Here is a 27770-nt window from a genome sequence, read left to right as displayed (position 1 = left end):
CTATCTATCGCCCTCACTCTATCTATCGCCCTCACTCTGTCGCCCTCACTCTGTCGCCCTCACTCTGTCGCCCTCACTCTGTCGCCCTCACTCTGTCGCCCTCACTCTGTCGCCCTCACTCTGTCGCCCTCATCCGGTCGCCCTCACTCTGTCGCCCTCACTCTATCTATCGCCCTCACTCTATCGATATATCTATCTATCGCCCTCACTCTATCGATATATCTATCTATCGCCCCACTCTATCTATCGCCCTCACTCTATCAATCTATCTATCGCCCCACTCTATCGCCCTCACTCTGTCGCCCTCACTCTGTCGCCCTCACTCTGTCGCCCTCACTCTGTCGCCCTCACTCTATCTATCTATCGCCCTCACTCTATCGATATATCTATCTATCGCCCTCACTCTATCGATATATCTATCTATCGCCCTCACTCTATCAATCTATCTAACTATCGCCCTCACTCTATCAATCTATCTAACTATCCCCCTCACTCTATCAATCTATCTAACTATCGCCCTCACTCTATCAATCTATCTAACTATCGCCCTCACTCTATCAATCTATCTAACTATCGCCCTCACTCTATCAATCAATCTATCTATCGCCCTCACTCTATCGCCCTCACTCTATCTATCTGTCGCCCTCACTCTATCACTATATCTATCACCCTCACTCTATCACCCTCACTCTATCACTATATCTATCACCCTCACTCTATCACTCTATCTATCGCCCTCACTCTATCTATCGCCCTCACTCTATCTATCGCCCTCACTCTATCTATCTATCGCCCTCACTCTATCTATCTATCGCCCTCACTCTATCTATCTATCGCCCTCACTCTATCTATCTATCGCCCTCACTCTATCTATCTATCGCCCTCACTCTATCTATCTATCGCCCTCACTCTATCTATCTATCGCCCTCACTCTGTCGCCCTCACTCTGTCGCCCTCACTCTGTCGCCCTCACTCTGTCGCCCTCACTCTGTCGCCCTCACTCTGTCGCCCTCACTCTGTCGCCCTCACTCTGTCGCCCTCACTCTGTCGCCCTCACTCTGTCGATATATCTATCTATCGCCCTCACTCTATCTATCTATCGCCCTCACTCTATCTATCTATCGCCCTCACTCTATCTATCTATCGCCCTCACTCTATCTATCTATCGCCCTCACTCTATCTATCTATCGCCCTCACTCTATCTATCGCCCTCACTCTATCTATCGCCCTCACTCTATCTATCGCCCTCACTCTATCTATCTATCGCCCTCACTCTATCTATCGCCCTCACTCTATCTATCGCCCTCACTCTATCTATCGCCCTCACTCTATCTATCGCCCTCACTCTATCTAGCGCCCTCACTCTATCTAGCGCCCTCACTCTATCTAGCGCCCTCACTCTATCTATCTAGCGCCCTCACTCTATCTATCTATCGCCCTCACTCTATCTATCTATCGCCCTCACTCTATCTATCTATCGCCCTCACTCTATCTATCTATCGCCCTCACTCTATCTATCTATCGCCCTCACTCTATCTATCTATCGCCCTCACTCTATCTATCTGTCGCCCTCACTCTATCTATCTGTCGCCCTCCCTCTGTCGCCCTCCCTCTGTCGCCCTCACTCTGTCGCCCTCCCTCTGTCGCCCTCCCTCTGTCGCCCTCCCTCTGTCGCCCTCCCTCTGTCGCCCTCACTCTGTCGCCCTCACTCTGTCGCCCTCACTCTGTCGCCCTCACTCTGTCGCCCTCACTCTGTCGCCCTCACTCTGTCGCCCTCACTCTGTCGCCCTCACTCTGTCGCCCTCACTCTGTCGCCCTCACTCTGTCGCCCTCACTCTGTCGCCCTCACTCTGTCGCCCTCACTCTGTCGCCCTCACTCTGTCGCCCTCACTCTGTCGCCCTCACTCTGTCGCCCTCACTCTGTCGCCCTCACTCTGTCGCCCTCACTCTGTCGCCCTCACTCTGTCGCCCTCACTCTGTCGCCCTCACTCTGTCGCCCTCACTCTGTCGCCCTCACTCTGTCGCCCTCACTCTGTCGCCCTCACTCTGTCGCCCTCACTCTGTCGCCCTCACTCTGTCGCCCTCACTCTGTCGATATATCTATCTATCCCCCTCACTCTATCTATCTATCGCCCTCACTCTATATCGCCCTCACTCTATCTATCTATCGCCCTCACTCTATCTATCTATCGCCCTCACTCTATCTATCTATCGCTCTCACTCTATCTATCTATCGCCCTCACTCTATCTATCTATCGCCCTCACTCTATCTATCTATCGCCCTCACTCTATCTATCTATCGCCCTCACTCTATCTATCTATCGCCCTCACTCTATCTATCGCCCTCACTCTATCTATCGCCCTCACTCTATCTATCGCCCTCACTCTATCTATCGCCCTCACTCTATCTATCGCCCTCACTCTATCTATCGCCCTCACTCTATCTATCGCCCTCACTCTATCGCCCTCACTCTATCGCCCTCACTCTATCGCCCTCACTCTATCGCCCTCACTCTATCGCCCTCACTCTATCGCCCTCACTCTATCGCCCTCACTCTATCGCCCTCACTCTATCGCCCTCACTCTATCGCCCTCACTCTATCTATCTATCGCCCTCACTCTATCTATCGCCCTCACTCTATCTATCGCCCTCACTCTATCTATCGGTCGCCCTCACTCTATCTATCTGTCGCCCTCACTCTATCTATCTGTCGCCCTCACTCTATCTATCTGTCGCCCTCACTCTATCTATCTGTCGCCCTCACTCTATCTATCTGTCGCCCTCACTCTATCTGTGTCGCCCTCACTCTATCTGTCGCCCTCACTCTATCTATCTGTCGCTCTCACTCTATCTATCTATCGCCCTCACTCTATCTATCTATCGCCCTCACTCTATCTATCTGTCGCCCTCACTCTATCTGTCGCCCTCACTCTATCTGTCGCCCTCACTCTATCTATCGCCCTCACTCTATCTATCGCCCTCACTCTATCTATCTATCGCCCTCACTCTATCTGTCGCCCTCTATCTATCTATCGCTCTCACTCGATCTATCGCCCTCACTCGATCTATCGCCCTCACTCTATCTATCGCCCTCACTCTATCTATCGCCCTCACTCTATCTATCTATCGCCCTCACTCTATCTATCTATCGCCCTCACTCTATCTATCTATCGCCCTCACTCTATCTATCGCCCTCACTCTATCTATCGCCCTCACTCTATCTATCTGTCGCCCTCACTCTATCTGTCGCCCTCACTCTATCTGTCGCCCTCACTCTATCTATCGCCCTCACTCTATCTATCGCCCTCACTCTATCTATCGCCCTCACTCTATCTATCGCCCTCACTCTATCTATCTATCGCCCTCACTCTATCTGTCGCCCTCACTCTATCTGTCGCCCTCTATCTATCTATCGCTCTCACTCGATCTATCGCCCTCACTCGATCTATCGCCCTCACTCTATCTATCTATAGCCCTCACTCTATCTATCTATAGCCCTCACTCTATCTATCTATAGCCCTCACTCTATCTATCTATAGCCCTCACTCTATCTATCTATAGCCCTCACTCTATCTATCTATAGCTCTCACTCTATCTATCTATAGCCCTCACTCTATCTATCTATAGCCCTCACTCTATCTATCTATCGCCCTCACTCTATCTATCTATCGCCCTCACTCTATCTATCTATCGCCCTCACTCTATCTGTCGCCTCTGTCGCCCTCACTCTATCTGTCGCCCTCACTCTATCGGTCGCCCTCACTCTATCTATCGGTCGCCCTCACTCTATCTATCGGTCGCCCTCACTCTATCTATCTGTCGCCCTCACTCTATCTATCTGTCGCCCTCACTCTATCTATCTGTCGCCCTCCCTCTATCTATCTGTCGCCCTCACTCTATCTGTGTCGCCCTCACTCTATCTATCTGTCGCCCTCACTCTATCTGTCGCCCTCACTCTATCTATCTGTCGCCCTCACTCTATCTATCTGTCGCCCTCACTCTATCTATCTGTCGCCCTCACTCTATCTATCTGTCACCCTCACTCTATCTATCTGTCACCCTCACTATCTGTCGTCCTCACTCTATCTATCGCCCTCAGTCTATCGCCCTCACTCTATCTATCTATCGCCCTCACTCTATCGCCCTCACTGTTCTTTTCTCCCACGCTGATCTGCTGCTCTCTTCCACCCGCCTCCTTCTTACAATCCCTGTTCTCTTCTCTTGTGCTGATCTGCTGCTCTCTTCCACCCGCATCCTTCTTTAAATCCCTGTTCTCTTCTCCTGTGCTAATCTGCTGCTCTCTTCCACCCGCCGCCTCCTTTACCTCCCTGTTCTCTTCTCTTCTCCTGTGCTGATCTGCTGCTCTCTTCCACCCCGCCTCCTTCTTTAACTCCCTGTTCTCTTCTGCTGTGCTGATCTGCTCCTCTATTCCACCCACCTCCTTCTCCAACTCCCTGTTCTCTTCTCTTCTCCTGTGCTGATCTGCTGCTCTCTTGCACCCGCCTCCTTCGTTAACTCCCTGTTTTCTTCTCCTGTGCCGATCTGCTGTTCTCTTCCACCCCACCTCCTTCTTTAACTCCCTGTTCTCTTCTCCTGTGCTGATCTAGTGCTCTCTCCACCAACTCCTTCATTAACTCCATGTTCTCTACTGCTGTGCTGTTATGATGCTCTCTTCCACCCACCCCCTTCTCTAACTCCCTGTTATCTTCTCCTGTGCTAATCTGCTGGTCTCTTCCACCCCACCTCCTCCTTTAACTCCCTGTTCTCTTCTGCTGAGCTGATCTGCTGATCTCTTCCACCCACCTCCTTCTTTAACTCCCTGTTCTCTTCTCCTGTGCTAATCTGCTGGTCTCTTCCACCCCACCTCCTTCTTTAACTCCCTGTTCTCTTCTGCTGTGCTGCTCTCTCCCACCCACCTCCTTCTCTAACTCCCTGTTCTCTTCTTTTCTCCCTCTGCTGATCTGCTGCTGTCTTCCACCGCCTCCTTCTTTAACTCCCTGTTCTCTTCTGCTGATCTGCTGCTCTCTTTCACCTCGCCTCCTTCTCTAACTCCTTGTTCTCTTCTCCTGTGCTGATCTGCTGCTTTCTTCCACCGACTCCTTCTTTAACTCCCTGTTCTCTTCTGCTGTGCTGATCTGCTCCTCTCTTCCACCCCACCTCCTTGTCTAACTCCCTGTTCTCTTCTCCTGTGCCGATCTGCTGTTCTCTTCCACCCGCCTCCTTCTTTAACTCCCTATTTTCTTCTCCTGTGATGATATGCTGCTCTCTTCCACCCCACCGCCTTTTTTTACTCCCTGTTCTCTTCTCCTGTGCTGCTATACTGCTCTCTTCCACCCGCTTTTACTCCCTGTTCTCTTCTCCTGTGCTGATATACTGCTCTCTTCCACCCCACCTCCTTCTTTAACTCCCTGTTCTCTTCTCCACTGCTGAGCTGCTGCTCTCTTCCACCCCGCCTCCTTCTTTTCTCCCGTGCTGATCTGCTCTTCTCTTCCACCCGCTTCCTTCTTTAACTCACTGTTCTCTTCTCCTGTGCTGATCTGCTGCTCTCTTCCATCCCACCTACTACTTTAACTCCCTGTTCTCTTCTCTTCTCCTGTGCTGATCTGCTGCTCTCTTCCACCCGCCTCCTTCTTTAACTCCCTGTTCTGTTCTCCCATGCTGATCTGCTGCTCTCTTCCACCCTGCCCCCTTCTCCAACTCCCTGTTTTCTTCTCCTGTGCTGATCTGTTGTTCTCTTCCACTCGCTTCTTACTCTAACTCCCTGTTCTCTTCTTCTGTGCTGCTCTCTTCCACCGCCTCCTTCTTTAACTCCCTGTTCTCTTCTGCTGTGCTGATCTGCTGCTCTCTTCCACATACATCCTTCTCTAACCGCACACACACATACAACCACGCACACACATATACAACCCCACACACAACCACACAAACACACACAACCACACCAAACACACAATCTCACACACAACCACACACACAACCAGACACAATCACACACACAACCACACACACACAACCACACACGCAACCACAACCCCACACACAAACACAATACACACAACCACAACCCCACACACAACCACACCCCCAACCACAAACACACAACCACACACAAAGCGAAACATACAACCACACACATACATACAACCACACACACACAACCACACACATCTATCTATCGGCCTCACTATCTATCTATCGGTCGCCCTCACTCTATCTATCTATCTATTGATCTATCTATCTATCTATCTATCTTTCGCACTCTATCTATCTATCTATCGCCCTCACTCTATCTATCCATTGCCCTATATCTATCTATCTATCTGTCTCCCTCACTCTATCGCCCTCACTCTATCTAGCTATCTATCTATCTTCCTCACTCTATCTATCTATCGCCCTCACTCTATCGCCCTCACTCTATCGCCCTCTAGCTATCTATCGCTCTCACTCTATCGCCCTCACTCTATCGATCTATCTATCTATATTACGCCCTCACTCTTTCTATCTATCTATCGCCAACACTCTATCCATTTGTCTATCTATCGCCCTCACTCTATCTGTCTATCTAGCGCCCTCACTCAATCTATCTGTGTATCTATCGTATCCCTCTACCTATCGAACGCCCTCACTCTGTCTATCTATCGCCCTCACTCTATTTATCTATCTATCTATCGCCCTCCCTCTATCTATCTATCGCCCTCCCTCTATCTATCGCACCACCACAGCATCACTCGGGCACCACAGCATCACTCAGGGGTACCACAACATCACTATGCGCTACCACAGCATCACTGAACGCCACAGCATCACTCGTCGCCACCACAACATCACTCGGCGCCACCACAGCATCAATCTGTGCAACCATTCAACAACAACTGGTTCAAATATGTTCTCTCCATGTTTCAAGCTTTATTACAAATGTCACAAAAAGATGTTAATATTTCACTTCTGTTCTTGGATTGCATTGCAAATGCTTGTTACATGCGCAGATTAACTACTTGCCCGCATTTCCATTTCTTTGAAGCAACCCGGCCCCCTGGCTGCCCCTCCCTCTAAATCACCTCACAGGAGACCTCCCCTCCCTTCTGCTGAGCCATCTCAACTTCTGAACATTTGTCCTTTAGCACCAAGGCTAAAATTAAAGACAAATGCCGTGCGTGGAACCTTCCTTCACGGACAACGGACATTATGGTAAATTCACGGACAGTCCGTGAAAATTACGGACAGTTGGTCAGCATAGCGCGGAGTTATTGTTCCAGAGAGGCCAGCGGGTGAAAAGCAAGGGCTTAACCTGAGACTGAAGGATGCACGACCCAACTTGAGTGTACTGGACCAGAAGTAAATGTTTTATCCTGAAGATAAGGGAGGCTCTGGTAGAAGGGACTATTGAGACTGGTTAGTACTCTCAGCAGTACTGCACAGCTCTCCACTTCATGTCACGCCAGCTCGGGTATTCAGATCCAAGTATGCATTTGTGTCCTGGTAAGTTAAAACCTGCTGTGAGAAGCATCACCCTACACAAAATGTGTGTGGGAAGACCACCCTGAGGAGGTTACTTGAAAGAAGAACCACTTCAAACCGGGTCGGCAATTTGAGACAATGGATCCACAACCTTGGTCTAGAAGATGTGTATAAATGTGGGACCCAAAGCACCCAATGTTGTTCTAGTTCCAGGAGAGTACCCAAAGGACTACTGTGCAACCAGGGCTAGTGTCTGCCTGACAGCCAGTATCCCATAAGTGAGGGAGCATCGCTGGAAGTATGTATTTTATGCAGGAGGAGCAGTGGATATGCCTGAAGCACCTACAATCCTGTCTGTCTGCCTGTCTGCGGAGACAGGGAAGGTGTCTGCCAGGAGGAAAGCCTGTCCAGGAGGACAGACTGTCCGGGAGAGAGACCAAGTGTGCCGCCATGACTGAGTGGTATCCAGAGAGAGGTGACTGCCCGAGAGCGAGCAGGGAGTGACCCTTGTGACAGAGTGTCTTTCTGGTCTCTTCTCACAGGTTCCTGGCTGGAAATGCTCCACTGTACCTTAGGCCGGGTCAGGGGCTACAACTGCCATGAATTGTAGGTCCGATCAGGGTTGAATTTACCTTTGGCCCAGTAAGGGACGGCAACTGCTGTGGTCATTGTGAGTCCGACTGGGGACGCATCAACCTCTGGCCGGGTTGAGTGCTGCAACTGCTGTGCTCATCGTTGGCCCAAATGGGGTTACATCTGTCGTGATAACTGTTGGCCCGATTGGAGCTGAAACTGCCATCAGCCCAGGTGTGGCCAAACCACTGTGATCCAAGAAGGCCACCACAGCAGCACCGCAGGACTGAGTTGAGTAGGCCCGAGGACTGACGCAGCCCAAGATTGACTGACCCGGCAGCCTTGAGGAATCCTCACTCACTGCGGCCTCACCATCAGACGTACGGCAGGGTTGCCCGGACTGGTGAGAAGAGCGGATAGTAACTTATCAGATACACAATGACAGGAGGAAACTCAAAATGATCTTGAACTGAGTGAACATTTGAGTGAGGTAACTCTAAGAGACGGAAATGGAGCATGAGTGACACTTTATATGATTTCCAGACGGGGAGACCAAACAGAGAAGGGCCACCGGGGAGGGGCTAATGAAGGCGAATCAGTGCTATAGATCGAGGAAGGGTGATCTCATCCTGGGACTCTATTGTGTGTAACAAATTGGATTATGCGGTATTTACTTCTACTGTGTGATTAAAAGAACTTCCTTTTCCTGAAAAGACACTTACTGACAACGTGACTGCTTGTCCCCACTACACTGAGAGTCAAGTACGGAAAGGCTTGTACTAGGTCAAGATGGCAAAGCCATAGTAAGACAGGCCCTGGGTCTCTAGTGAGAAACAATCTCAACTACCACGGTTGGGGCCCAATAACACCAGTCTGCCTCCTGGACCCTTGAGCGGGGTCAGACAGTCCTAAACCTTACCATGGGGTAGCAACCTAAACAAACATTGATGGAGTGCCCTCGTACAGTGATTGGTACCTTGATTATTGTCGCCCTATTTCTGCCACCTATAAGTCAGAGGTACCCTTTCTTATGTAAAAGCACTGGCTGAACATTTGTTGACGTCTACATGTTTAATTGAGTTTCTACTCCACATCACCTCCCTGAGTAAGACTTGGACTGTTCTACTGCGCTGCCCTGCGGGAGAAGTGGTAAAGGGTGTGTTTGGTGCTCAGTTTTGGGTCCATCAGTAGGGTAAAAGGCTCTTGTTGTTATAATTAGAGCCTAGTAACTCCTGGTTAATCTTGGACTCCGCTCCACAAGGGTCACACCGCACCAGCAGCCTTTCTCCCTCCTCCATCTAAGCTCACATGGCTGAACTGATTGAAAAGTTGGCAAGTCTGGAACATCATTCCAGCAGTAGCCCTTTTGCTGGAACATTATTCCCCATCAACAGTCAGTGAAACTAAGATGATCCCAGAGCAGTGTAATATGAGCTGGAGGCACATCACTGGCCGTTACAAGATTATTAATATTACAAACTAGTTTATTAGCGTGTCTTACTGCCCCACCCATGCTCCTGTTTAGGAGAATGCTGAGGACATAAATATTTAAGAAACACTACAGCACACATGACAAACGGGATAGCTAATACCCGAAGTTCTCAAACACATTCCCGCCTGCCACCCTTGACCAAGCAGTAGGAAAGCCACCTTTTCTGCATGGTGAACCCAGCTTTTTTGCCTATTCCTAGACCCTTTATTTTTGATGGATTTACAACTTTGTGCACTTTACCCCTGATAGCCAGGGGTAAAGTGCACTTTACTCCTCCTATAAACGTTGTTGAAGTGGCATATACCAAGTTGGCACATTTACTTGCATGTACTGTCTAGAGTATACGGTGTACAAAGTGTATCCAGGGCCTGGAAGTTAAATGCCGTTAGTGGACTGCAGCACCCACTGTGTCAACCATTACAGTGACGATGCAAAGATGGCTTCAGGCCAAATGTGCATTGCATGACATTTGCAGTGTAACCCTGCAGTGCAATGTGTTAAAGTAATCCTTTTTAACAGATAAAACCTTCCTTTTGAACATTCATGAGTCACTCCTATATAAGCCTTGTTGCCCACAAGATAGGCTGCATGGTGTTTAAAAGTGAGACATGTAGAAAAATTTGTTTAACCATGTCCCTACAGTGACAAGACCACAAAGTCTAGCTGCCCTATGTAGAAACCCAGAGTGCAGATTAAAATACTACTGCTAACTCAGGAAAGGAAACAACAACAAAAATAATTACATCACTATTTGTTTTATAATTATTAAAAATCAAATTCGATGGAGAGGTTGGATTTTTTAAAAATAAAATTAAGTAAAAATAACTTGTAAGTTACATTTTCCCTTCTATCCAAGCACCCATTATGTGTCAGATGGGCTTCATTAAACCGAAGCAAAGACTCAAATGAGTGCGCCCCAGATTGCAATACCTCTATAAGGACATTTGTCTGGATTTCAGCTGTAGGCAGTTGTAGTTCCAGGACCTCAGCAGCTTATTGGATCACCACAGCAAAGGAGATACTCTTTCCATTGGGGTATCATGAGGCAAATTCAACTCTATACTAGGGACAGTACATTTTCAGAAGTGCTGGTACTGTAATTTAACAGTACATTAGTTTTGCAGAGAGGTACTGGCACTGTCAATAGTAAAAATCACAATGAGAAATGCTCCTGCAGTCAATTTAATAGTAATGCTTCAACGAGGTGATGGTGCAATTAACATTATAGCAGTGGATCTATGAAGTGCTGTTGCAGTGATTTAAAAGTAGGACAGTCCTGCTGAAAAGTGCTTGCACAGTTAATAGAATAAGTCGTAATGAAAAGTAATGGTACAGTCATTCATGTGTAGAGCAGTCATTCTGAGAAGTGTTGGTACTGTCAAATAATAGGAGAGCAGCGCTGCTGAGAAGTGCAGGTGTTACCAATTAAGTGCTTGTGCCATACAAGACAGACCTGCTGGGATGGCTTAGCATAGCCCACTTGAAAGTATGGTGACTCTGTTGACATGTACAATACAATTCAATACAATAAAACGTATAAAGCGCACAGCTGCCAAACAGGCAGTCCGGCGGTAGAAGCAAGGAAGAGAACCCACTGCCACTCAGGTATTACATAGCTAGGTCTTTAATTGTGTGCTAAGCTGAAGTTCATAAAAAATCTGACGCAGGAATAAAGGGGACATATTTCCAGGCCAAGTAAGTGAAAGAGCGCTCACCCTTGGTCTTACAGCAGAACCTGTGAGTGGTAATCAAAAGGGCATACCCAGACCTATGCTCACGAGGCGGCAAATAAGGAAAGCGCCTTTTACATAAATAGTTAGGAGCCACCCTTTGAAAGGGGCAAAAAGAGATAACCAGGGCTTTGAAGACAATTGTTACATCAATTGGGAGCCAGTGTAATTCTTTGGGAAAAGACGTTACTGAGTGGCAACTTGGCACCTCCAGTATAATCTGGCAGTGCCATTTTGTACCATTTGCAACTGTTTAATCAAATAGCCAAGAAGGCCTAGAACCAAAGCGTTAGCATAATCAAGAAGTGACGCGATTGCTGCATGCACAATCGTTTTCCGCAATTCAAGCAGAACAAACTCTAAAGTCGTTTTCAAAGAACGTAGCAACAACACATCCATCCCTGCAAGTTTTGTAATATGGAGACGGAAGGAGAGCGTCTTGTCAAATCAGATCCAGGGGTTTCTCAGCACCATAGAGGAGGATGGAGCCAGGCCCAGTTCCGTCGGCCAACACCCATCGACCTACAGGACTCCTTTGGGCCTAAACGAAGAACCTCAGTTTTAGTAGAATTTCAGCGCAAAGAGTTCTAATCCTCCAGTGGACACCTAAATAAGGCGGCGCTTAAATGACAATTGAGTCTCCATTGAGTTATCGCCCAGCAAGAAGATAACGTGCTTATCATCAGCATAGGCAATAACCCGAATGCCAAAGGCCTCTACGAAACTACCATAAGTGCCTTAGTTCGCGCACCCAGCTGCTGCACTGCTTAGAGAAGAAGAACGATGTCAAAGAGAATCATATTATCCAAAGTAATTCAATTAATCCAAAGTGAACCATCCGGTAAACTGCATTTTAATCCATGTCATCATGTCATTATAGAATCACTCCGGACACAGCGATTTGACCAGAATACTTCATTCATGCATATTCAAATGCCTTCTGTCGCCCATCCAGGCTTTTACATTGGCATGTGCTGGTAATCAAATTTCGATGCCGACACATATAAAAACCCAATGAATTTCGACCAAGTATGTTCTTCGTCAGGGGTTTGCTGTAAAAAAATCATGCTGAACGATTCGGTGGTAGTCCCATCCTCCTAGGACCACCCCAAGCAAAGTTATGGGCAATAATACAATGACAACCAAAGGCCCAGCAAAGCATTATGGGGTGAGATTCTAGAGTTTAGTGAATATTATAGTATTAGCTCTCAGCTGAGCCCAAGAGCCTGTCCCTTGAGGAATGTTTTTGTTTTTTTTAAAACAATTTTTATTATTTTTCAGCGTAATAAACATACACGTTGACAATCAATACGACAATAGTTCTATGAAGATTTGGATATACAGTTAAGCATTAGCAGATTTTATAAGTACAGTATCACGTGAGGTAGCCCATTATGCATTCTACTGCGTCTAGCAGCTCAGTTGTCACAATCCCATTCCCCTCCCTCGTCTTCATCTGAGCTATCTTCATCATCTTCCGGCAACGGGTCACAAAGTTCCCCCCTATATACATTCCAACTAGTCCAAACCTTGTTCCACTTATGAGGGCACGCCCTATTGACATACACCGCCCTTTCAGTAAACATTAATAAGTCCATGTTCCTGCTCCATTGCGCCAGTGTTGGTAAGTCTGCAGCGCCCCATTTTTGTGCAATATCTCGCTTCGCCACCATGAGTGCTAGCGTGCCCCATATTAGACCATATCTAGACAAATCATTTGGATCGCAAACATTCAAAAGACATACGTGGCTCTGGCGTCAGTGATACCTTTAGTGTTTGTGAAATAGTGCGCATCACTTGACGCCAGTAGGCCGCGATGAATGGACAGTCCCAGAGGGTAAGGAACAGGGTACCTTCATTGCCACAGTCCCGAAGACAATAGAAATGCGGAGCTCGCTGGAGTTTGTGTAGTGTGGTTCTAGTATAGTATATGCGATGCAGGATTTTTAATTGTACCAGCCGGAACTTAGCCGAAATGCCCACCTCCCTCGGGGACGCCAGCGCTTCGTTCCACTCCGTATCATCCATTTCGCCCAACTCCTTGAAGAATGTTTTGATATTGGATCTTTAATTGGATACTATATCATTCACTGCACTGCAGGACTAACACTGTATAATCTAGGAGATTCAGGTCATCAGCATATAGAGAGGTGGGATTGTGTGGATCTATCTTTGGTGAAATGACTTTGTTAATTTTAAAGTAGGAGGCAAATCAGCCACCAATAAGCTAAAATGGGTTATGGCCAGGACACAACCATGGCACAAACCATTCTGATTTTTTTTTTCTTTGATAGACGCCCCGACTAATCCAATTTAAATGTACCCAATTTTCAGTATACAGAGCCTGGATCGTACACAAAAGATTGTGGGGAATATTCCAGGTACTCGGTTTATACCAAAGTTCTCCCCAATTCACTGTGCCTAAAGCCATACGGAAATAAATAAAACAACCTCTGGTTTACAGCCATCCTATTTTCTGCGTGTTACATAACCCATCAGCACCCACCTCTTTGCTCCCATCCTCACCCGTGCAACAGTGAGTCCTAAAAGTATCTTTTCAGCACTGGAGAAAAAAGAAAAGGACGGCCGGTGTTCTATAATCCACTGTCCCCCATGTGGCAGTGTCCCCTCATCGTTGTGCGCATGCGCACTAATGGTGCGCATGCGCATTTTAATTTTCATGACGTCTCACTACCCCGCCCATCAGGGACTGTACCCCCTGTTTGTGCACACATTTACGCAAGTGTGGGTGGGGCCAGTTCTATGTTGCCCGTCGCGCGCGCGACCTCCTCCGCCGCTGTGATTAGTCAGCTCTGGCAGGCGCTGCGATGGCGCTTCCTACCAGAGGCAGCCTCGGCGGCAGAGGGGCAGCGCTGCGGGCGGACGCGCCTGAGGCGACCCTGCTTTGACCGGCGGCAGCAGCAGCAGCATGTCCCGCTGCGGCTGACGGGGGAGCCCGGGGCTGCCGCCACCTCTCCGCCGACCCCCGCCCGTGAGCCTGAGGCGACCCTGCTTTGACCGGCGGCAGCAGCAGCATGTCCCGCTGCGGCTGACGGGGGAGCCCGGGGCTGCCGCCACCTCTCCGCCGACCCCCGCCCGTGAGCATGGAGCCCGCCGCGCCCCCGCTCAAGGAGGTGCACTGGAGTTCGGCCTCGCTGCCCCTGGACCAGCTCATCAGCTCCTACAGGCTGGCGGCTGCCCCAGGTAGTGCGTCTGGACACCGGTGAGTGCAGCGGCGCCGCGCCGGGAGGGGCCTGTGGGAAGCGGGGAGCCAGGGTCCGACGCACCGGCTACGGTCACTGGCTGTGCAGGCGGCACCGGGCGCAACCAGCAGCTCTCCTGACTGACCTCAGCCTCCCCTTCAAAGGAATGGCTGCGGCATCAGCTCTGGAGATTTTAATTCATATTAGAGTAGAATTCCTTTCTTAGGTATTACAACGTTCAACAGAAGTGCAGGTGACTTAAATACCAAGGGACAGATTTAAAAGCCCCTTGCGCCACTTTTGCGTCACTTTTCCTATGTTAAAAATGACGCAAAAGTGGCGCAAGGGGCTTGTAAATAAGCCCCCAAGTTTGGGGGGCGGTCAAGGTTGCGAATTTGCAACCGAGACACAACCAACTTTATTTCTCCTTGGACTCCAATTAGGAGTGATATTGTACTTGGGACAAGTTGAGGATGGTTGCTTGTCTAAAAAGAAGCCGATCTCTTGTTCAAAACGAAGACAGACTTGTGTGAAGTAGTTACCGTCCCACCGTCTCCCTACCTCCTTGCTGTTGTGAGTACCAGTGTTCTGAATATGATAGGTCGCTGAGGAGTCCTGGTGCTGTAATTATGCCATACATCCCCACCGGACGCTTGTGTGGCATGGATCTCTACCTGGCATGCCCCTCAACTCTGCTTCATTTTCTGATGATTTGTTTGTTGGGCTACAAGAGAGTAGTAGAATTGGGGGTCTCTCTATCGCCCTCTCTTTCTATCGCCCTCTCTCTCTCTCTCTATCGCCCTCTCTCTCTCTCTCTCTCTCTCTCTATCGCCCCCTCTCTCTCTATCGCCCTCTCTCTCTCTCTATCGCTCTCTCTCTCTCTCTATCGCCCTCTCTCCCTCTATCGCTCTCTCTATCGCCCTCTCTCCCTCTCCCTCTCTCTATCGCCCTCTCTCCCTCTCTCTATCGCCCTCTCTCCCTCTCTCTATCGCCCTCTCTCCCCCTCTCTATCGCCCTCTCTCCCCCTCTCTATCGCCCTCTCTCGCCCTCTCTCCCCCTCTCGCCCTCTCTCTCTCTATCGCCCTCTCTCTCTCTCTATCGCCCTCTCTCTCTCTCTATCGCCCTCTCTCTCTCTATCGCCCTCTCTCTCTCTCTATCGCCCTCTCTCTCTCTCTATCGCCCTCTCTCTCTCTCTATCGCCCTCTCTCTCTCTCTATCGCCCTCTCTCTCTCTCTATCGCCCTCTCTCTCTATCGCCCTCTCTCTATCGCCCTCTCTCCCTCTCTCTATCGCCCTCTCTCCCTCTCTCTATCGCCCTCTCTCCCTCTCTCTATCGCCCTCTCTCCCTATCGCCCTCTCTCCCTCTCTCTATCGCCCTCCCTCTCTCTATCGCCCTCTCTCCCTCTCTCGCCCTCTCTCCCTCCCTCTCTCGCCCTCTCTCCCTCCCTCTATCGCCCTCTCTCCCTCTCTCTATCGCCCTCTCTCCCTCTCTCTATCGCCCTCTCTCCCTCTCTCTATCGCCCTCTCTCCCTCTCTCTATCGCCCTCTCTCCCTCTCTCTATCGCCCTCTCTCCCTCTCTCTATCGCCCTCTCTCTCTCTATCGCCCTCTCTCTCTCTATCGCCCTCTCCCTCTCTCTCTCGCCCTCTCTCTATCGCCCTCTCTCTATCGCCCTCTCTCCCCCTCTCTATCGCCCTTTCTCGCCCTCTCTCCCTCTCTCTATCGCCCTCTCTCTATCGCCCTCTCTCCCCCTCTCTATCGCCCTTTCTCGCCCTCTCTCCCCTCTCTATCGCCCTTTCTCGCCCTCTCTCCCTCTCTCTATCGCCCTCTCTCCCTCTCTCTATCGCCCTCTCTCCCTCTCTCTATCGCCCTCCCTCTCTCTATCGCCCTCCCTCTCTCTATCGCCCTCCCTCTCTCTATCGCCCTCCCTCTCTCTATCGCCCTCCCTCTCTCTATCGCCCTCCCTCTCTCTATCGCCCTCCCTCTCTCTATCGCCCTCCCTCTCTCTATCGCCCTCCCTCTCTCTATCGCCCTCCCTCTCTCTATCGCCCTCCCTCTCTCTATCGCCCTCTCTCTATCGCCCTCTCTCCGCCTCTCTATCGCCCTTTCTCGCCCTCTCTCCCTCTCTCTATCGCCCTCTCTCCCTCTCTCTATCGCCCTCTCTCCCTCTCTCTATCGCCCTCCCTCTCTCTATCGCCCTCCCTCTCTCTATCGCCCTCCCTCTCTCTATCGCCCTCCCTCTCTCTATCGCCCTCCCTCTCTCTATCGCCCTCCCTCTCTCTATCGCCCTCCCTCTCTCTATCGCCCTCCCTCTCTCTATCGCCCTCCCTCTCTCTATCGCCCTCCCTCTCTCTATCGCCCTCCCTCTCCCTCTCTCTCTATCGCCCTCTCTCTCTCTCTCTATCGCCCTCTCTCTCTCTATCGCCCCCTCTCTCTCTCTCTATCGCCCTCTCTCTCCCTCTCTCTATCGCCCTCCCTCTCTCTATTGCCCTCCATCTCTCTATCGCCCTCCCTCTCTCTATCGCCCTTTCTCGCCCTCTCTCCCTCTCTCTATCGCCCTCCCTCTCTCTATCGCCCTCCCTCTCTCTATCGCCCTCCCTCTCTCTATCGCCCTCCCTCTCTCTATCGCCCTCCCTCTCCCTCTCTCTCTATCGCCCTCTCTCTCTCTCTCTATCGCCCTCTCTCTCTCTCTCTATCGCCCCCTCTCTCTCTCTCTATCGCCCTCTCTCTCCCTCTCTCTATCGCCCTCCCTCTCTCTATCGCCCTCCCTCTCTCTATCGCCCTCCCTCTCTCTATCGCCCTTTCTCGCCCTCTCTCCCTCTCTCTATCGCCCTCCCTCTCTCTATCGCCCTCCCTCTCTCTATCGCCCTCCCTCTCTCTATCGCCCTCCCTCTCTCTATCGCCCTCCCTCTCTCTATCGCCCTCCCTCTCTATCGCCCTCCCTCTCTCTATCGCCCTCCCTCTCTCTATCGCCCTCCCTCTCTCTATCGCCCTCCCTCTCTCTCTCTATCGCCCTCTCTCTCTCTCTCTCTATCGCCCTCTCTCTATCGCCCTCCCTCTCTCTATCGCCTTCCCTCTCTCTATCGCCCTTTCTCGCCCTCTCTCCCTCTCTCTATCGCCCTCCCTCTCTCTATCGCCCTCCCTCTCTCTATCGCCCTCCCTCTCTCTATCGCCCTCCCTCTCTCTATCGCCCTCCCTCTCTCTATCGCCCTCCCTCTCTCTATCGCCCTCCCTCTCTCTCTCTCTCTATCGCCCTCCCTCTCTCTCTCTCTATCGCCCTCTCTCCCTCTCTCTATCGCCCTCTCTCCCTCTCTCTATCGCCCTTTCTCGCCCTCTCTCCCCCTCTCTATCGCCCTTTCTCGCCCTCTCTCCCTCTCTCTATCGCCCTCTCTCTATCGCCCTCTCTCTATCGCCCTCTCTCCCCCTCTCTATCGCCCTTTCTCGCCCTCTCTCCCTCTCTCTATCGCCCTCTCTCTATCGCCCTCTCTCCCTCTCTCTATCGCCCTCCCTCTCTCTATCGCCCTCCCTCTCTCTATCGCCCTCCCTCTCTCTATCGCCCTCCCTCTCTCTATCGCCCTCCCTCTCTCTATCGCCCTCCCTCTCTCTATCGCCCTCCCTCTCTCTATCGCCCTCCCTCTCTCTCTATCGCCCTCCCTCCCTCTATCGCCCTCCCTCTCTCTATCGCCCTCCCTCTCTCTATCGCCCTCCCTCGCCCTCCCTCTCTCTATCGCCCTCTCTCTCTCTATCGCCCTCTCTCTCTCTATCGCCCTCTCTCTCTCTATCGCCCTCTCTCTCTCTATCGCCCTCTCTCTCTCTATCGCCCTCTCTCTCTCTATCGCCCTCCCTCTCTCTATCGCCCTCCCTCTCTCTATCGCCCTCCCTCTCTCTCTATCGCCCTCCCTCCCTCTATCGCCCTCCCTCTCTCTATCGCCCTCCCTCTCTCTATCGCCCTCCCTCGCCCTCCCTCTCTCTATCGCCCTCTCTCTCTCTATCGCCCTCTCTCTCTCTATCGCCCTCTCTCTCTCTATCGCCCTCTCTCTCTCTATCGCCCTCTCTCTCTCTATCGCCCTCTCTCTCTCTATCGCCCTCTCTCTCTCTATCGCCCTCTCTCTCTCTATCGCCCTCTCTCTCTCTATCGCCCTCTCTCTCTCTATCGCCCTCTCTCTCTCTATCGCCCTCTCTCTCTCTATCGCCCTCTCTCTCTCTATCGCTCTCTCTCTCTATCGCCCTCTCTCTCTCTCTATCGCCCTCTCTCTCTCTCTATCGCCCTCCCTCTCTCTCTATCGCCCTCTCTCTCTCTCTATCGCCCTCTCTCTCTCTCTATCGCCCTCTCTCTCTCTCTATCGCCCTCCCTCTCTCTCTCTATCGCTCTCTCTCTCTATCGCCCTCCCTCTCTCTCTCTATCGCCCTCCCTCCCTCTCTCTATCGCCCTCCCTCCCTCTCTCTATCGCCCTCCCTCCCTCTCTCTATCGCCCTCCCTCCCTCTCTCTATCGCCCTCCCTCCCTCTCTCTATCGCCCTCTCTCTCTCTCTATCGCCCTCTCTCTCTCTCTATCGCCCTCTCTCTCTCTCTATCGCCCTCTCTCTCTCTCTATCGCCCTCCCTCTCTCTCTCTATCGCCCTCCCATCTCTCTCTATCGCCCTCCCTCTCTCTAGCGCCCTGTTCTCTTCTCTTCTCAAGTGCTGATCTGCTGCTCTCTTCCACCCTGCCTCCTTCTCTAACTCCCTGTTCTCTTGTCATCTCACGTGCTGAACTGCTGCTCTCTTCCACCCTGCCTCCTTCTCTAACTCCCTGTTCTCTTGTCATCTCACGTGCTGAACTGCTGCTCTCTTCCACCCCGCCTCCTTCTCTAACTCCCTGTTCTCTTCTCTTCTCACGTGCTGATCTGCTGCTCTCTTCCACCACACCTCCTTCTTTAACTCCCTGTTCTCTTTTACTGTGCTTATCTGCTTTTCTCTTTCACCCCGCCTCCTTCTCTAACTCCCGGTTCTCTCAGACACAACCACACCACACACAACCAAACCACACGCGCAACCAGACACAACCACACACATGTTTATAAGCATTTTATCTTCTTTATTTCTCAAGCTCACTAATGCAAATGAAAACCTGTACAGCAGTGTCCTTACTGCAGTTTTCAGAATTGTAGCCAAGAAGTATCTACACCTACCAGAATGGCAACAATTGCTGCTTAGCCGACGAATTCCTTGACCACCCAACATTGGTTCTTGGATTATGCCTGCCATTATTATAAAACTGTTAACACATTTTTGCACACCATGTAACTTGCCTTATCTGCATACTCTCTGCTAATTTTATGTTATCAATTTGCAGGATTATGGCGGTATGCAGAGACCTGGAATTGTTGTCGACTACCAGACAAATCTGGTATTTGGTCGGCCTGCTGGAAGGTGGATGAAAAGAAAGATGATGCAATCGCTTAATAAACCCATTGGAGGGGCGTTTGTCGACAAAAAACCTAAATTGAGAAAACCTGGATCAAATGGCAATGCGGTCAAAAAAGGTATGTTTCTAGATAGACAGCTTCTGTTTTTTAGGTTTCACCTCTCACCCCTGGACCAGAGTACCCCTACTCACCCCTAGATCTGAGCACCCGCTACTCACCCCTGGACCTGAGCACCCGCTACTCACCCCTGGACCTGAGCACCCGCTACTCACCCCTGGACCTGAGCACCCGCTACTCACCCCTGGACCTGAGCACCCGCTACTCACCCCTGGACCTGAGCACCCGCCACTCAGCCCTGGACCTGAGCACCCGCCACTCAGCCCTGGACCTGAGCACCCGCCACTCAGCCCTGGACCTGAGCACCCGCCACTCAGCCCTGGACCTGAGCACCCGCCACTCAGCCCTGGACCTGAGCACCCGCCACTCAGCCCTGGACCTGAGCACCCGCCACTCAGCCCTGGACCTGAGCACCCGCCACTCAGCCCTGGACCTGAGCACCCGCCACTCAGCCCTGGACCTGAGCACCCGCCACTCAGCCCTGGACCTGAGCACCCGCCACTCAGCCCTGGACCTGAGCACCCGCCACTCAGCCCTGGACCTGAGCACCCGCCACTCAGCCCTGGACCTGAGCACCCGCCACTCAGCCCTGGACCTGAGCACCCGCCACTCAGCCCTGGACCTGAGCACCCGCCACTCAGCCCTGGACCTGAGCACCCGCCACTCAGCCCTGGACCTGAGCACCCGCCACTCAGCCCTGGACCTGAGCACCCGCCACTCAGCCCTGGACCTGAGCACCCGCCACTCAGCCCTGGACCTGAGCACCCGCCACTCACCCCTGGACCTGAGCACCCGCCACTCACCCCTGGACCTGAGCACCCGCCACTCACCCCTGGACCAGAGTACCCCCACTCACCCCTAGATCTGAGCACCCGCCACGCACCCCTGAACCAGAGCACCCGCCACGCACCCCTGGCCAGAGCACCCGCCACGCACCCCTGGCCAGAGCACCCGCCACTCACCCCTGGATCTGAGCACACGCCACTCATCCGTGGACCAGAGCACCCCCCAGTTGAAAATTAACTTGGGTGAATCTGAAGGAGCTACATTTTAAGGTGTATTTCAGAGTGCAAAGTCTGTTACGATGAGACCCAGGGGCTTATTAGGTCTGTGGTGCATTGAACCTAGGGGGCAAGTCAGAAGTGCTCACTATATCCTAGTTGGCTATTATTACTAAACCTTAGGCTTCCATTAGAGTCTAATGGGCCCCTTTCACTTGGACGCAACGTGTTGCTTGTATCTGATTTAGGATATTACATAAAATGTGACAATCGTGGCAGATCAGCTCTTACCTGTGCCCTCAGCTCTTACCTGTGCCCTCAGCTCTTACCTGTGCCCTCAGCTCTTACCTGTGCCCTCAGCTCTTACCTGTGCCCTCAGCTCTTACACCTGTGCCCTCAGCTCTTACACCTGTGCCCTCAGCTCTTACCCCTGTGCCCTCAGCTCTTACCCCTGTGCCCTCAGCTCTTACCCCTGTGCCCTCAGCTCTTACCCCTGTGCCCTCAGCTCTTACCCCTGTGCCCTCAGCTCTTACCCCTGTGCCCTCAGCTCTTACCCCTGTGCCCTCAGCTCTTACCCCTGTGCCCTCAGCTCTTACCCCTGTGCCCTCAGCTCTTACCCCTCAGCTCTTACCCCTCTGCCCTCAGCTCTTACCCTGTGCCACACATTGAATTGGAGATCTCTGCCTCGTTCACAGTTGATAGATGGACCATATCAGTAATATTCATTGGCAGTCTGGGATGGGACAAAAACCTGACTGGAGGTGGTAGGGGGGTTTTGGGGAACTTGGACGATCACATTGTTTAAAGTTTGTCACTGTTAATGTGTACTCGCCAGCCTGGCACGCTGCTGCAGCCGGTGACTGCTCCTCTGAACTCTTCTCTCTTTCCCAGAGCTTAACACCAAGATGATTGGCTTTGACGAGTTCTTGCCCATGCTGCAGACAATTGCGAAGAACAAGGACTAGGGTACCTACGATGACTTTGTGGAGGGGCTGAGGGTCTTCGACAAAGAAGCCAATGGCTCTGTGATGGGCGCTGAGTTGCGACATGTACTAGTCACTCTGGGTAAGAGGCCATTTTGGCACAGTACTATTTTCAAGGCAGAGTATAATTGACTGCTGAACTCCCCAGCCCCCCTGCAGTGTTCAGGGCCCCCCTTTCTGATTCCGAGCTTAGATTTCTACCCGCGTCTGGATATTACAGTTAATGTGCCCTGTTTCAGCCTAACAAAGTGTCCTATCAATCTCATTTAACTGTACATTCTTTTGGGGCGAGGGAGGACGGGGACACGGTTGGGTTACAAGTGGTTTTTGGATTGCCCCTTCTACAGGCTAGAGCTTTGACTGACTAATAGTTAGTCTTGGTGAGCCATGTCCTGGAAATTGGTGGCCTCCTTGTCTTGTGGGTAGCGGCCACTTCAGAACATCTGCTCTGTCTGGTTTTACCCTGGTGGCTGGCTAGTCTCATCAGCCAGTGCTGCTTCTGTGGCGGAAGTGTATTTGGTGGGTAAGTGCTGGGTCTGAAGCTGTGCGTGCTGCTGCATTCTGGGCAGTTAATCTGGAAGGTGTTTGATCGAAGCCTGTGTGCATTTTTGTCCTTTCCATTGTGCAGGTGAGAAGATGTGTGTGTGGCTGTGTCTGTGTGTGTGGCTGTGTCTGTGTGTGTGGCTGTGTCTGTGTCTGTGTGTGTGGCTGTGTCTGTGTGTGTGGCTGTGTCTGTGTGTGTGGCTGTGTCTGTGTGTGTGGCTGTGTCTGTGTCTGTGTGTGGCTGTGGCTGTGTCTGTGTGTGGCTGTGGCTGTGTCTGTGTGTGGCTGTGGCTGTGTCTGTGTGTGGCTGTGGCTGTGTCTGTGTGTGGCTGTGTCTGTGTGTGTGGCTGTGGCTGTGTCTGTCTGTGTGTGTGGCTGTGTCTGTGTGTGTGGCTGTGTCTGTGTGTGTGTGTGTGTGTGTGGCTGTGTGTGTGTGTGTGGCTGTGTGTGTGTGTGGCTGTGTGTGTGTGGCTGTGTGTGTGTGTGGCTGTGTGTGTGTGTGGCTGTGTGTGTGTGTGGCTGTGTGTGTGTGTGGCTGTGTGTGTGTGTGGCTGTGTGTGTGTGTGGCTGTGTGTGTGTGTGGCTGTGTGTGTGTGTGGCTGTGTGTGTGTGTGGCTGTGTGTGTGTGTGGCTGTGTGTGTGTGTGTCTGTGTCTGTGTGTGTGTGGCTGTGTCTGTGTGTGTGTGTGGCTGTGTCTGTGTGGCTGTGTCTGTGTGTGTGTGGCTGTGTCTGTGTGTGTGTGGCTGTGTCTGTGTGTGTGTGGCTGTGTCTGTGTGTGTGTGGCTGTGTCTGTGTGTGTGTGTGGCTGTGTCTGTGTGTGTGTGTGGCTGTGTCTGTGTGTGTGTGGCTGTGTCTGTGTGTGTGTGTGTGTGTCTGTGTGCGTGGCTGTGTCTGTGTGCGCGGCTGTGTCTGTGTGGGGCGCTCTGTCTGTGTGGGGCGCTCTGTCTGTGTGGGGCGCTCTGTCTGTGTGGGGCGCTCTGTCTGTGTGGGGCGCTCTGTCTGTGTGGGGCGCTCTGTCTGTGTGGGGCGCTCTGTCTGTGTGGGGCGCTCTGTCTGTGTGAGAGTGGCTCTATATGAATGTCAGTGCAATCCATCACGTCATTAACAATTACAGACCTTCACATCGCCAACACCTTGGCATTGGTTTGATAGTTGAAATAATTGGGCAGTGTGGTGGTTATAATATTAATTATGGGTATCTCAAAATAAAGGCTTTGTCAATGTGAAGGGCATGTCTTTGGAATTGGATGGCCTCTTCTCCCTATTTCATTTTTTTCCAAATCCTTCGGCTCTCTCATTGACCAATCTGTGTCCTTCAAAGGGCATGTCCAGAAAAGAGCACAGACTTCTGAGTCCCAGCTTACATTAAAGCACATTATAAAGCTTGCCCTTCATCTTAAACATTTGTGGTTCACGTTCCAGGAACTTGTCTTATCATTTGCCCAATGAGGCCCCACACTACTCTCCCACAGTTCTCATTAACACCTGTCAAAGTTTCTCTTACGCGGTCGCTTTTCTAATCGCCAACAACAGACAATGTGAGCTTGTTTGCCCTTCTTTGAAATAATTACATGAGTTCCCTCTCCATTTCATAATCCACCTCGAAGTGTGTTGTGTGAGCTACAAGGCACTTCTCTTGAGTAAACCTGAATACATTGCCTCTAAACATGGCTGGTGGACCAAACACTGCTGGCAGTTCATCTCTGGCTATGTTCTGTTATCTGCCGACATTCCATTAAATTCAGAGGCTGCTGTTTCATGATACTTTGATTTGCATCTCTGCACCACCACTGCCATGCACACACACACCACCACTGCCATGCACACACGGACACCAAAAAAGAATTTATGCAAAACATTGTCCTTTACAATGCCAGTAACTCAAACTTAAATGCTGCGAGACCTATTGCATTGCAAATGCTTATTTTATATAGCTTTGCTTTTGAAGCAATTGCACCTCCTTGTCTTTATCTTACGATGTTTACAGCTAAAGCACGAGTGCGTCAAAGGTCTCGCATTTGAGAGACTTTGATCTATTTGCATTGTAAATGACAATGTTTTTTTATTTGTCTTCAGAAAATCTACCAGAGGTTTTTCAAACCATTCAATCAGACTCGGTGTAACCCGTTGCCTTGCAGTCTGCCTTGGAGTCCTGCTCGCCTTGTCTCTTGGCTGTGCTCTTTTCCCTTGAGGGTTTCAGGTCACGGCCTGCTTGGTGGGGTTTGATTGCTTGCTTGTGGAGGGAGCGAGATTGCGGGTCATTCCCTAATAAGAGTCCCTGGTGTTTTTTAAACGCTTATCTGGCACACCCTGGTGGCAGAGTAGTTTCTAAAGGGTTTCTGTCCACATTGAAGGCCTTCTCTTCTAGGTTCCAACCAAGTTATTGTAGTTGAACTAGCAGTATGTGTATAAATTAACGTTTATTTATCTAAAAAAAATTCCAGGCTTACAAGGAACAAATAAAAAGGGAGAGCGTACTCATTGCTACAAGTATCCTAAACAACCCAACAGTCAAGTCCTGGTGCGTTTTCAGCTTGCCCTCGTGGGTGACTGGGATACCGAGTCCCGAGAGAGAGATACCAGCCCTCCAGCATTCTAAATCCCAAGTACTGAACTGACTAAAACCGTATAGAGAATTCTTGAGTCAGATTCTTGGCAAAACAAACTTAACTTAAACTGCTACTTACTTACTCCCTCCCACGTATTAGGCTTAGGTCAGGTACACCGGGGTAGGTGTAGTTAGAAGCACCATTGACGATTAGTCAATGTATATATGTATGTATATCTTTTATCCATTTTAAAGTATCATATGGCTAAGAAACCATATCAATGCTTTTACAGTATTATTTTATAATCCTGCTTTTACTATATGCATTCTACTTAACCCTAAGTATTGCAATTGTAGCGATTCATTTCTCTTGTATGAGAAAAGAGACTGATCAATAAATAACACCTTTTATTGAAAACGCCCGTCTCTTTTTTTCTCTACAATCTGGTGAAACTAAGAATGCACGTATTGACTGAGTAAAATAGCTGTCTTTTGTTTTCACACGACTCTAGAGATGTACTCTTGATCAGGGAGAGCAAAGTTGTCATGTTCTATGGTTGTCAGAAACTAAATCCCTTCTTGTCTATCCAGGGAGGTTAAAATCCTCCTCGCCTATTCGAGAAAGTTTCTAGTGAACTCTGAGCTAGCTGGCACACAAAATTTAAGTCTAATATAGTCCGTAGAAGACCTAGTTACCCTCTGTCCTACGTCTATACTATTGAAGATATTATTCCAATGCTCAGAGCCTATTGGGAATATAGGAACTACACTACACCCCACTGACCCCACTGGTGCGGCCCTCAGGCACAAACCACAGTGTAAATTTGGCCCCTGAGAGAACGTTTGTGAGTACCCATGACCTATGCTGTGCTTCCAAGCGCTGAGATACCCCCCTGGGGGTGATTCAAGCGCTATACACATTAAATAAAATCATTAATTAAATTAAACAGGTACACATGCTGCAAACGGATAAGTTAGTTACTATCAACAATTAGCTTGCAGCCTGTAATGCTGTGGATGCACTTGCACCCTTCCTGCCACCAGGGCTCACACTGCATATTGAATGTTCAGATCTGTGTACTCCTTCCTCAGCTTTGCAAATAACACTTCTTCCGTACTGAGTTTCACCCAAAAAATTGTAGTTTCGCAGGAAATGAATTTCTTGGAAATGTGATGCCCACCCTCAATATTCCAGTCATCGCCCCCTCTGTACAAGGACTCCTCGGAGCTCATGGGCGTTCATAGACCTGGCATGGATTTTTCCATCCTATGGTCTGTCTGGACATACTCTAAAATTTAGAAGTCCTGCATATGTTCTCCCCGTTGTAAGATGCCTTTTCTAATAATATATTCTTTCTGCTTTTTTGTGATCTGAAATCTGATTTCTTTACTTGCACTGTACACAAGACTTTTGCTGTTACTTTTGTAATAGTTGGTGTGCATTTGTTCTTGAGAATTTTGCTAAAGATGGTTTAAAACTTGTGTTTACTTTTAGGGTGAGAATCCCTTTGAAATCGTTGAACAAACGGGAGAATCGGTAGTTGAGGAAACAACTGATGCGAATGATGAAGACAATGACCAAAACGAAAAGGAGGACATTGATGGTGAAAACGATGAAAATGAGGAGCAGATAATGTGGAGGCAGAAAGTGCAGATGCGGATGATGCTGCTGACCCAAATGATTACTCTGGGGACTTAACAACCACTGATGAAAAGTAGTTGAGAAACTGCCCTGAAAGACCAAACACTTTAGCACACTGCATTGGTGGACTTTAAGAACAATTTTCCGCAAAGTTGAGCAGTTCGTTCACCCTGCATGCATTCCACTTCTGTTTTAATTGCCTATGGGCAAACCGGTTTTAAGTTTAGTTTTTTTATTAAACTAAAGCTTGTATTAAGCACAGCAAATGCGTCAGTATTCTTCCAGTGTAAATTGATTTGTTCATGGTTACGTTTTGAGGAAATTTGAGCAGTTTGGGTTCTAAACATTCCAATGTGATTTTTTTTTCTCAGTTTTTAGCGCCCAATGTAGTGTTGTATATAATTCAAGCTGTTGTAGCAAAGAAACCCTGATTATGTCCTGCAGTAATAAAGGCTTACAACAAGATTATACACTTATTTTGCACCTCTCCTATATGGTACTGTCTACCTCAAAGAACGGGTACACTCAAGGTGGTGTATAATGTGTTTTATGCCCGGAGGTAGCGCCCCAGGGGGGAGCACTTGCCTGTTTAATGCTGATCAAAGGCTCTTTGCTGAGGTGTGAGATTGGAGAGGGGGGCCGAGGGTATTCTGGGTGACGAGGTGTTACTGTAAGGCCTGGTAGCCTCTGGATAATGAGCAGAGGTGGGGATGGCAAGAAATATCCGCTCTGCCTATGGGGGCCTTGTGACACCAGCTGGGTGATTCACCCACCGAGGTGTTCCTTTCTTGCTTTAAAGCGTTCGATTTGTCTTGTGTTTTTTCTGCACTTTTATTTAGCGCGAACCCTATCGGAAGGTATTGCAGCGCTTTAAATGAACACTAGTTACATCACACAAGGTCACTTTTTAAACCAGATAAACAAGCATTTTCGGAAATTATGTAGAATATTCCTTTTGTGGAGTGCTGCAGTCGGGCCGGAGCTGAATTTTAATCGGGGGGGGGACTGCAGTGATGGACTGCAGTGTGTCTGCTGTTATACCAATGGCATAAATCACGCCAAGCCAGACTCTGT

At 50.2% G+C, this 27770-nt stretch overlaps 1 protein-coding gene and 1 long non-coding RNA gene across 5 annotated transcripts in view; one reads left to right on the top strand and one right to left on the bottom strand.

Annotated features, from left to right (window-relative positions):
- EIF2B3 (eukaryotic translation initiation factor 2B subunit gamma) overlaps positions 1–27770 on the bottom strand; it is a 635310-nt gene that overhangs the window by 161688 nt on the left and 445852 nt on the right. The window lies entirely within an intron of this gene.
- Positions 14373–27172, top strand: LOC144801744 (uncharacterized). Its single transcript, XR_013605490.1, has 4 exons — positions 14373–14477; positions 19790–19979; positions 21872–22045; positions 26550–27172. It is a non-coding gene; the product is annotated as an uncharacterized LOC144801744 (long non-coding RNA).

This window comes from Lissotriton helveticus, chromosome 1_2 (genome assembly GCF_964261635.1).
Source record: "Lissotriton helveticus chromosome 1_2, aLisHel1.1, whole genome shotgun sequence".
NCBI classification, from domain to species: domain Eukaryota; kingdom Metazoa; phylum Chordata; class Amphibia; order Caudata; family Salamandridae; genus Lissotriton; species Lissotriton helveticus.
Note: the sequence above shows the minus strand (reverse complement) of the source record. Positions and strands in the feature narration are given on the sequence as shown.